General features: G+C 39.4%; 1 non-coding gene and 2 pseudogenes across 1 annotated transcript; all 3 read right to left on the reverse strand.

Moving 5' to 3' along the window:
- Positions 1–5,610: 5,610 nt before the first annotated feature.
- Positions 5,611–6,877, reverse strand: LOC142004933 (NADH-ubiquinone oxidoreductase chain 2-like; annotated as a pseudogene).
- On the reverse strand, positions 6,507–9,636 carry LOC142004421 (NADH-ubiquinone oxidoreductase chain 1-like; annotated as a pseudogene).
- Positions 9,637–9,666: 30 nt separating this feature from the next.
- LOC142005122 (18S ribosomal RNA) lies at positions 9,667–10,635 on the reverse strand. Its single transcript, XR_012643078.1, has one exon. It is a non-coding gene; the product is annotated as an 18S ribosomal RNA (ribosomal RNA).
- Positions 10,636–11,357: the final 722 nt, after the last annotated feature.

Genomic DNA, 11,357 nt, shown 5'->3' on the forward strand with positions numbered 1-11,357 from the left:
CAAAACCGACTTTAGTCACTGGTGTCGGTGACAGTCATGCCCAGGTTTAAAGTGCTCTAAGCACAGATTTAAATGTAGAACATTTGAATGTAGACCTATTTTTAAATCAAGAAGGACGCTATGCTCACAATAGAGCTATAGTATAAAAGGGTTGCAGGACTTTACTCTGAGACCTCACCTTATTAGAGCTACTGTAAAATATGAGTGAATAACTTTAAGTGACACAGAGCAAAGCAGAGTCAAACGTTGCAAATCTGAAAACTGAGATATGTTCCAAGTGAGCCTTTGGAAGTTATTCCGAAAAATAGAGCATAGGACAGTAAAAACATAGGCCAAAAATTAAACTGCATCAAAAGCATAAATCAAAGGTTGCTGGAGAACAACAATCAAAGGCAGACTTCGGAAGGAATCTGAGAGATAACCTGGAGGCTTGGCAGATATTGGAGAGATTTTTGAGCGCTCCCTTGAAATAAATGTAGCGCAAGTCAAAAGACTGAACGTTAGCTATTATCGCAAGGACAATGAGGAGCTGCAGCCTGAATGACAGTCCAAGTTAACTACAAATAGGGCAGAGTGAAAAAGCAGTTGCTAACAGCGGTAGTACGAGAGGCTTGACAAAGAGCTGCACCGAAAGAGTCAGTCAAACACTGCAAGAGTTAGAGCTCAAACCTAGACTGACAATTAATTGAAATGGAAGGAGAAATCGAAGCTAGTGTGAAAGACAGCGAGAGCACGACAATCGCGTCTCAATTCAAACACCGTTTCAAACATTGAGAGACTTCAAATCTGGCTTGGAAAAATTGAGATTCATTAAAACCCATATTCAAAAAAGAAGCGGGAGGTCTGCAGTGAAAGAGATTTGCCCATTGACTACACTCCTAAAAAAAACAAGGGATTGGTAAGTTTCAATCCTGAGTCTCTGTTTAAAAAAATTTAATATATATATATATATATATATATAAACACACACACACACACACACACACACACACACACACACACACACACACACACACACACACACACACACACACTATATCTATAGACAAACACAAAGTGGCAGTCAAACATTGCAAGTGGACTACATCCTAATTTCGGGTGAGGAAGGAAGAAAGGGAACTGCCGTACGAGCAACATTCAGCGTTAGTGAGGACCGACGGCTGGGCTGAAATTTGAGCTACATTCACAAGTATATTCAAAAAACCCCCGAGATCTCTATAGTAAAACAGACTGAACTGCAACTCTCGGTAAATAGGAGACATTAATAACCAAGTATTAATAAGCATCAAAAGAATAGAAGCAGAAATCAGCGATCGACTGCTAGCTAGTTTTAAATACTCTCTGGAGGCTACAAAAGAAAGTAAAAGCACACTCAGTTTTACATTCGAAAGACTGAGAGTGCGGAGTAAATAGTTTCCATAGGAAGTTTAAAATTTAAGATGTAAAAAACTCAACTGCTTCTGCGTTAACTGAAAACTAGCAAAACCGTTTACCGTGGTCTCTGCTGAAAAAGAGCTAAATTCCAATCCTTCCCTAGCGTCTAATCACTTAATTTTCAAATTAGCGGCTACCTGATATTTGGCAAGAGCTTAGTTTTCATCTTACTGTTTTCACTCTCTTTCAAACGCGTATTCAGTCGAGGTCGTAAGGCCATTGTTCCATTGTCTTTCATGGTATCTGATTTCATTTTCGAGCGCTTGCTTGGTTTAAGGCTAATTTTCAGGCAAGCGTAGGATTCTGCCTACGGTTGAAGTTACGGACGGTACTATACATTTTAGTCTCAGTTTCTGCATCGTTTAAAGTAGCTGTCACCATTGTTCTTCATATGTGTCAGTATGTTTCACTTTTATTCTTGCTCTTGCCTATATTTGCAGGTTATTTTCTGCCTAGCTTTTAATGTTCGTTATCGTTCTATCTTTCCAGTTACCTTTGACTCACATTTTTTTTTAGGCTATGTAGCTAAAATTTGAAACTGGTTCGCATTCTACCACTTTAGTGTATTTACTTTAGTAGTCTTTAAGGCACTTATTATTTCATCCAAGTGTCTCTGATTTAGGTTTTTGAGCTATATCTCAGTCTGTGCTTAATGCAGTCCTCTTCCTACCTTTGAAACTAACTTTGAATATATCTAAATTTTCAGCCTGCGGTCCTTCTTACAAGTTTAAAGATAATTTTAAATCCAGCCATCCACGTAGTTACCTTGCTGTCTTTGACTGTGCCTCAATTTTTAGCCTTTTGCCTTGGCTGTGTTTGAAAATAGTTTATCTTCCCTCATAAGCCTCTCTTATCTTTTCACGTGAATGTCAAAGTAGCACTATTTGCAGCCATGCAGCCAGTTCATTTTTCTACCTAGTTCCCCGTCAAACTTTTTCAATTAGTCCGCTCAGTCTTTGAAAGTAAACTGGAAGGTAGCTGAATTTTTTTTCAGCTGAGGGTCATGCGCAAGTTTGTACATTTTTCTCCGCCTAGGTTTTAATGTGGCGTAGTCCAATCTTTGAATGCAGCTCAAGTTTCAGCTCTGCTTCTCGGTTGCGTGTACGTTTGAGTGTTCTGGGCAAAAAAAGGGGCGGAGCGGGAGGCAGGGGCGGGGCCAACAAGTAAAGATTTCTGTTGAAAGATTTTTTCATAGACTTCTACTTTTGTCTACTCAGTATTACAGATCAAAAATATGCAATATAATAAGCTGTCTGCAGTATGCTCTGAAAGGGATGCAGTAAAGACTCCGCCTCTCAGTGAGAGAAGTTGAGCATGTTGAGCTGACTTTCTTGCAGAACGGTCATTTTGTTTCCTGGCCAGAAATGGCAGTTCAATCACTCAGGTCTCTGTCTCCAGAAAGAGGAAACCTCACAAAGAAAACCCAAAGAATTTCAGAAATTAAGATTACATGAAAGTCTAATTGGGGGAAAGGTTCAAATTTCATAAGTTGTTACACTGCAAATTGACATGTCCCATAATGCCAGGAAAGTCAGAGCGAGGTAATATAAAAAGTTAGTCTGGGAACAAATGGCAGAACTCTTTGTGGCCAAAGAAGCTAAGTTGAAATAGAAATTATGTGACAAAAATTTGGAAGAAAAATAAACTATGGGCAGGATGTTTGAGTTACACCAAAAGCAATTGACAACTACCCTAAAAGCTAGTGAGTGGCTTCCTTTAATTGAAGCCCTGCAAAGCAGTCTCAAATAAGTCAAGGGCATACTGCTGAAAACTGACCTTTATTCCCAGACGGCAAAAATTTTACTCAAAGAAATTGACTGATAATCAGCTACAATGAAAAAAATTACTGATTAAAACTAAGCTAAACTCCTCAAAGTAGTTCGGGAATTACTTTGAAGGACAATCGGAGAACTAGCACGTATGATAGGAAAACGGGGTGGGGGGAGGGCTGAAATCTCAGATAACAAAATCTACTTTCAAAGGCAGCTAGTGGGCTATCCTCAAGAGTAGAATTGAAGCGACTGTCTAACACAACCGAGACGATAGGCTGAAAATAGAAATTTAGGCATGCTAGCTAGAAAAGTACTTTGCAAGCTAAGTTAGGAATGCACCTAAATGCAAGGCAGAACTGCGATACATAGCGAAGCAGCTTCAATGACAGAACGAACGCTGGAAACACTAACATAGTGACCACTCTTCTGAGCCCTTGAAACATAAACAGGACTCTGGACAAAATTTGAACTACTTCAAACAAAAAAAATTGGAGAGGCTGATGTGAAAGGGGAGCCAGGGAACTAGCTTTGGAATGTTGGATGGGTGTTAGACAGAAAGTTGACTTACGTCGAAGAATTAAAGCGGCCATCTTTGCTGAAATAGAAGGTAAGCTGGAAAAAGGAGCGTGAAGACTTGGAAAGGCTCCGGAAGGGATATATTAAAAGTTTAGATATTCATTAAAACTATTGTAAGCCTGACCCAAAAAAAAAAAAAAAAAAAGTTAAACTGACAATGACTCTAAATTCACATTTACTGAAACATGCAAAGAGCTTGAAAGAAGACCAGTGCGCTTGGCTGTAAAGAGCCGTGCATTCCTGGTGACCGAGAGTGTGATAAGAAAAGCTAGACGGCGCAGTAGCTCACGAAAGGAATAGATGGCCAAGCTGGGATCAGATCTGCTTTCAAGTCTTGCGAGGGGTTTACACTTAAAGCCACACTAAGAAATAGCTTCACCGGGGGAGGGGGCCAAAAGGCTAAACACTGAGCTGTACTCCAAAATTGCTGGAATGAATTAGGCAATCTTGACTGAGAATACTTAAAAGGAAACAGACTTAAGCTCGAGCTTTAGTGAAGCAGACCTAAAGTAAACTTTGGGCGGGACGTTAGTCTGAGCCCTAAAAATAATTTAAAGCTAGAGCTAAAGCTAATGAGGTGCTTTCCTTCATTGAAATGGCGAAGCGCTTTCAAACAGAGCAAGGAAATATTGAAACAAATGCGTCTATACTACCAGCTAGTGACAAAGTTGCGAAAGAGCTCCACTGAAAACTAGCTACAATAAGTGGCAGAGTCGCTCATGAAGATAAAGCCAAAAATCCTTAAAAAGGAACAATGTAGTCTGATGGCCCACCGAAGTACAAGCTCATAAAACTGTATAACTCTGGGGATGAAAAGTGTTCAAAAATCATTATGTAATTACTTTCCAATTTAGTGAGCAGGACGAAGATCAGCTCTGCTTTTCGTTTCCCCAGGCTTGTAACTCATGTTCATGGTGGCTGCAGGCCAAAAGTTCAAAGTCTCTGAGATTGTAGCTAACCATTTTCCCTTAGCTTCTTGATGTTGTTTAGCCTTCGTTAGTTTTTAATAGTCCGCCTCTGATTGAAATCTTTCTCTGTTTAAATTATCTCATTCTTTTTTTTCTTTGACTATTAGGCTACCGTTTCTTGTAACGCTCCCACGATCTTTGAACATAACTCAATTTTCAAGTCTCTTCTATCCCTAGCGTTGTAGCGAATGTTCACTCTACCTTAGAATGGGAAACTCTTTCTTTTTGACCTATACATTTGAACGTCGCTCAATTGCCATCCCAGACTGCGGTCACCTTTGCAGCTAATTTTAAATTTAATTTTCACACTAGTCCCCTTGCTAGGTTTTAAAGTTGTTGTTTCTCCCTTCGTTTGAAGTTATTTCTTAGCCTGGCTAGACTCTAGTCTTTCTAGCCTGTCTGTAGTTGAAACTATGACATCTCTGTGTGTCATTTAATTTAGTCGTCTCCCTTTCAAGCTTCTTTTTTTTTTTTTTGGCTTCTAAGCCTGACGTCCTGCCACTGCTTTTTTATTTTCAAAGTGTCCTCACGCCAGCTTTCAAAGTAGCTCTGTTGTCATCCCAGCCTCCAGCTTATGCCTCACCTTCTTTTCCCCAATCTAGTTTTGGTTGTAGTGCAGCTTTTGTAATAGTCTTTCGTTACAAATCATTTTTTGTCCCCAAGTTTTTCTAGCTTTTGAGCTATTTCTCTGAATAGCCGGCAAAGGCTCACTTGGAGTATAGCTCAGTTTTCAAGAGTACGTCCTTACAATGTGTGACAAACGCCGCCCCCCCGTTCCTCACAGATATCACAAATATTACAGGTACATATAAGCGTAAAATGGAGTTTTAGGTACAATATGGACTCCAGTTCAAAGTGGCTTAAGCAATGAAATAAGAAATAGAAAGGCTAATATGAAGGTAGAAATTATTATATGCAATAAGAGATCTAATGCAAAAGGGAGCGTCTGAGATTGAGCTACATAAGATTGGTAGGAGTATTGTGGATAGGGTGAATGTGGGTGATGTGATTGAGATTTGTTTTGTTTTGTGTCGCCATTGTGGGTGAATAAGAGTTAGGTTTGGTGTTAGTGTGATTGTTGAGTAGTACGATAGGCGTAGGTAGAAGAAAAGGGTTAGTAGTGATAGGATTGATGCCAGTATGGCGATTGGTGTTATGTCGTTTTCGGTTAGTGATTTTATGATTAGTCATTTTGGCATAAATCCTGTTAGTGGGGTAGGCCTGCTGATGATATTAGTGTTAGTATGATTATGGAGTTTAGGATTGGGGTTTTAGTTGAAGATAGTATTATTGTTGAGATGTTGTTGGTCTCTAGCATTATAATGATCAGAAATGTTGAGGATGTTGTGATGATATATGTTAGTAGTATTAGTGAGGTTAGTTTTGGTGATGTGGTTAGTATTAGGGCTATTCAGCCTAGGTTTGTAATTGATGAGAATGCTATGATTTTTCGTAGTTGAGTTTGGTTAAGTCCTCCCCACCCTCCTATCATGATTGAAAGTAGTCCTAGTGTTAGAAGGGTATTGTGGTTTAGAGAGTTGGAAGTTTGTAGTATTAATGATATTGGGGCTAATTTTTGTCATGTGTTTAAAATTAATGCTGTTGTTATTGGTGATCCTTGGAGTACTTCTGGCAGTCAGAAGTGGAAAGGGGCAATTCCTAGTTTGATTGATAAGGCTGCGGTTAATATGATTGATGCGTAAGTATCTGGAGAGCAGGTGATGTTTCATTGTCCATGGTTTCAAGCATTAATTAGGATGGAGAATAATAGTAAGGTTGAGGCGGTTGCTTGTGTTAGGAAATATTTAGTGGCAGCTTCGATTGCTCGTGGGTGGTGTTGTTGGGCGATAAGTGGGATGATCGCTAGTGTGCTTATTTCTAGTCCTATTCAAGCCAGGATTCAATGGTTGCTAGATATTGTTATTAGGGGGCCTATGATTAGGCTTGTAATTACGATGGTGTTCGCATAGGGGGGCATTGGTGATTAGTAGAGGAGGGGGTTGAACCGACATTTTTGGTGTATGGGCCCAAGAGCTTTGGTTAGCTGACTTTACTAGAATATAGTATAAGGTAGTACAAAGAGGTTTGGTCTCTTTTGAGTAGATTCAGGGTCTACTATTCTAGAAAACGAGAGGGTTTTAGCCTCTATTATTCACCCTATCAAGGTGATCCTTTTGGTTTCAGGCACGTGTCCTATAGTATTGGTGGTATTCCTGAGAAGGTAATTAGTAGTGATATATGTCAAAGGCATATTGCTAGGGTAATTGGTAGGAAGTTTTTTCATAGAAGATGTATTAGTTGGTCGTATCGGAAACGTGGGTAGGAGGCTCGGACTCATAAGAAGCTTGAAGATAGTAGGAGGGTTTTTAGGATTAGTAGAATTGTAAATAGTTCTGGAGTGGTGGTTTTTGATGAGCTGATGAATAGTGTTACTGATAGGGTGTTTATTATTAGGATGTTGGAGTATTCTGCTAGGTAGATTAGGGCGAATGGGGTGGCTGAATATTCTACGTTGAATCCGGATACTAATTCTGATTCGCTTTCTGTGAGATCGAATGGTAGGCGATTTGTTTCTGCTAATGTTGATGTGAATCATATTATTGCTAAGGGTCATGATGAGAAAATTAGGTACAAGGGTTCTTGGGTTGTTGTGAATATTTGGAGGTTAAATCCTCCTGAGAAAAGGACTATTGATAGTAGGATAATTCCTAGTGTTACTTCATATGAGATGGTTTGGGCAACTGCTCGTAGTCCACCTATTAGAGCGTATTTTGAATTTGAGGCTCATCCTGATCATAGGATTGAGTATACTATTAGGCTGGAGAGTGCTATTATGAATAGAAGGCCTAAGTTGATATTGGTTAGTGGGAATGGTGTGGGTAGTGGTATTCAGATTGAGAGAGCTAGTAGAAGGGCTATGGTTGGGGCTAACATGAATAGTACTTGTGAGGATTTTAGTGGGTGGATTGGTTCTTTTATTAGTAGTTTTACACCGTCGGTTACTGGTTGTAAGATGCCATATGGTCCTACTAGGTTTGGTCCTTTACGTAGTTGTATATATCCTAGGACTTTTCGTTCAGTTAGGGTAAAGAAAGCCACGGCGATTAGGATTGTTATTATGTATATTAAAGGAACGGTAGAGTTTAGTAGTGAGTTCATTTTTGGGGAAGGGAATTGAACCCTTGAAGGAAAGGGCTTAGGCCAATCTACATTAAAACCAGTCTCTGCCACCCCAAGGCAAAAAAAAGCCCTTTTTTTGGGCTTTGTGATTTTCCCGTTACCAGTTGAGTTTTGTTCATTGGCTTTGGGGTAAGGTTTGTTTTTAATATGGACCTTGTCTTTTTTGTCCTTTCGTACTGGAAAAGACTAAGTTATAGATAGAAACCGACCTGGATTGCTCCGGTCTGAACTCAGATCACGTAGGACTATTAATCGTTGAACAAACGAACCCTTAATAGCTGCTGCACCATTAGGATGTCCTGATCCAACATCGAGGTCGTAAACCCCATTGTCGATAGGGACTCTAGAATGAGATTGCGCTGTTATCCCTGGGGTAGCTTGTTCCGTTGATCAATAATTGGATCGTTTTGCTGGTAGCACTTTGAGTTGTTGGTCTAAGTAAGAACTAGGTTCTTTTTGGAGGTTTTGTTTTACTCCAAGGTCTCCCCAACCTAAAGTTTTAGCCAGGTTTAAGGGGGGTTTTGGCTGATTAATGTTGTGTGCTTGGCTGGTTATAACTTTAAGTTCCACAGGGTCTTCTCGTCTTATATTATTATTCTCGCTTTTGCACGAGAATACCAATTTCACTGATTATTTGTGAGAAACAGGTAGGGCCTCGTTTAGCCATTCATTCCAGTCCCTATTTAAGAGACAAGTGATTATGCTACTTTCGCACGGTCAGGATACCATGGCCGTTGAAACTGTGTCACTGGGCAGGCGTTACCCCTAATACTTGCTAGTGCTAGGGGCTATGTTTTTGGTAAACAGTCGAGCTCTCATTTTGCCTAGTTCCTTTCACAAATTTTAATCTTTCTAGTATGCGCTCCTGTGTTGGGGTAACAATTTGGTTTATATGTTAGTTAATTTTTGTTTGTTTTATAAGGTCGTTAATAATCAGTAGGTGTTCTGTTACTGATTTGGGCTTGCGCAATTAGAGAGGTGTAGTTTCTTGTTACTCATTTTTAGCATTAGTTCTTCTATTGTTATAGAATGGCCCAGTTTTGTTTGAGGGTTCAGTGGTAGTTAATATTTGTTTTTTTGAGCTTTGACGCTTTCTTTGTTGGTGGCTGCTTTAAGGCCTACTGTGTTGATTGGATTGTTGCTTTACCCTTCGTTATAGGTTGTTTCCTTTTTCAATTAGGCTGTACCCTAATTGATTATATCTTAAATTTCTCAGTTGGCTTAAGGTATTTGTGCCTTGATGGATATTTAAGGTTGAACTTGTATTCGTTTATTGGGCAACCAGCTATCACCAAGTTCGATAGGCTTTTCACCTCTACTTAGGGGTTTTTCCACTCTTTTGCCACAGAGACGGTTTAATAGCCCTGATGATGTAGGCTTCCCTTAAGTAGCTCACTTGGTTTCGGGATAACAAACTTTAGTTCGCTTTGCTTGGATGTGCTAGCTAAATCATAATGCAAAAGGTACAAGGTTTAGTCTTTGCTATTGTTTCATTTGGTTTCATTGTTTTTCATTTTTCCCTTGCGGTAGTATCTCTATAGCTTCAATTAGTAATCTTTTCTATCTCCTATACTAAGGTTTATAAGGGTGTTAATGTTTTAGTTGTTTAGTAAGTAGTATAATTTAGTTTGTTGTGTTTGGGTTGATTGGTAGAGCTAGGTGGATTGATTCAAAATAGTCTTATTTAATAGACAGTTTTCAGGCGTAGGCTGAGCGCTTTTTATTAAGCTATATTTTGGGGTACCAAGTACACCTTCCGGTACACTTACCTTGTTACGACTTGCCTCATCTTATTGTTTTTTGGGGTGTTATTTACGTTTGTTGGTTGTTTGTTGTGGAGGGTGACGGGCGGTGTGTACATACCTCAGAGCCTATCTTAAATTGAACTCTCTGCTTTCAATTTACTGCTAAATCCGGCTTTGTTAAGACTTGTTTCAAAGTTCATATCCGTTGATATTTCTTTGGTAAGAAAATGTAGCCCATTTCTTGCATCCTAGTAAGCTACACCTTGACCTGACTTTTTAGCTGGATGTAGCTGTTGGGCTTACTTTTGTGTCTTCATAGGGTAAGCTGTGACGGCGGTATATAGGCTGTATTAGGCAAAGGATGGTGAGGTGGATCGTGGATTATCGATTATAGAACAGGCTCCTCTAGGGGGGTTTGAGGTACCGCCAAGTCCTTAGAGTTTTAAGCTTTTCGCTCGTAATTCTCTGGCGGGCATTTTTGTTTTTTAAGTGCCTAGGTTTAGGGCTAAGCATAGTGGGGTATCTAATCCCAGTTTGTGTCTTAGCGATCGTGGGTTCAAATGTATCTAAGTAATTAAGGCTATTTTCATATTGTAGTAATTTTGACCTGTTTTTAACGATTAGGTGTTGGGTTTGCCTTAAATTTTGTTGATTTAAGTTTAGCCACATTTTACGCCGTTTGGCTGTTAATTTGAGCTTCCTGTTTAACCGCGGTGGCTGGCACAGGATTGACCAGCTCTGTTTGCTGTAGCTAAGTCAAGCTTTCACTTGTAGCTTAAGATTTGTCACTGCTGATGACCCTTGTGGGTGTGGCATGGCTTGGTGTTTTGGGCTTTCTTGGTGTGCCTGATACCTGCTCCGGTATGTCTTGTTGACTGTTTGGGCGTGCTCACTGGTGCGTAGATGCTTGCATGTGTAAGTTTAGCGAAAAATAACAGTAAGGTTAGGACCAAATCTTTGTGTTTTTGGGATTGTGTAATATCCATCTTGGCAACTTCAGTACCATGCTTTATGTTGTAAGCTACAATAACATTATATATATATATATATAATGTGATGTGATGTTTTTGTTTGTTTAGGGTAATATAGGATATAATGGTTGATTTGTAATAAGTTTGGTCCTGATGTTGTATTTAAGATATTGTGTTTGTGTGTTTGTGACTGATGTTTTGAGTTTGATCATTCTTGGATTTTGGGGTTTAGACAAGAGTGTTAAATGGTCAATTGTAAAGGCATTGGGTCTGCGGGGGGATGGGGGAGTTTAGGAATAAGGATGTATCTCTATTGCGAGGTTTATTATAATTGTTATGTCCGTATAGCATTAATCTAATAATACCATGCTTGTACTTATGAACGAGTAACACATTGACTTAAAGTCCAGTCTCAGTAAGTAGGCAGTCATCACCTTTATGTGGACCTGAAGACACAGAAAAAAAGAGAGAACTACTATATGCCTGTAAACATTGTGATGTTGGTTTACTTAAGCAGGGTATAGAACACATTAACCGAAGGCCTTTTAAAAAGAATCGTATGTTTATTTAATATTCTATGTCCTTGAATATTACTACATCACTACAAGCAAGGGACTGCTAATAAGTTTCAATCATTAGTATGAGCCTATGTTAACAAAGCTGCCCGCATTCAAAGCTGCAGTCCATGTTGGTAATGAAGGGAGAATAGGA

This window comes from Carettochelys insculpta, chromosome 32 (assembly GCF_033958435.1).
Source record: "Carettochelys insculpta isolate YL-2023 chromosome 32, ASM3395843v1, whole genome shotgun sequence".
Lineage (NCBI taxonomy): Eukaryota > Metazoa > Chordata > Testudines > Carettochelyidae > Carettochelys > Carettochelys insculpta.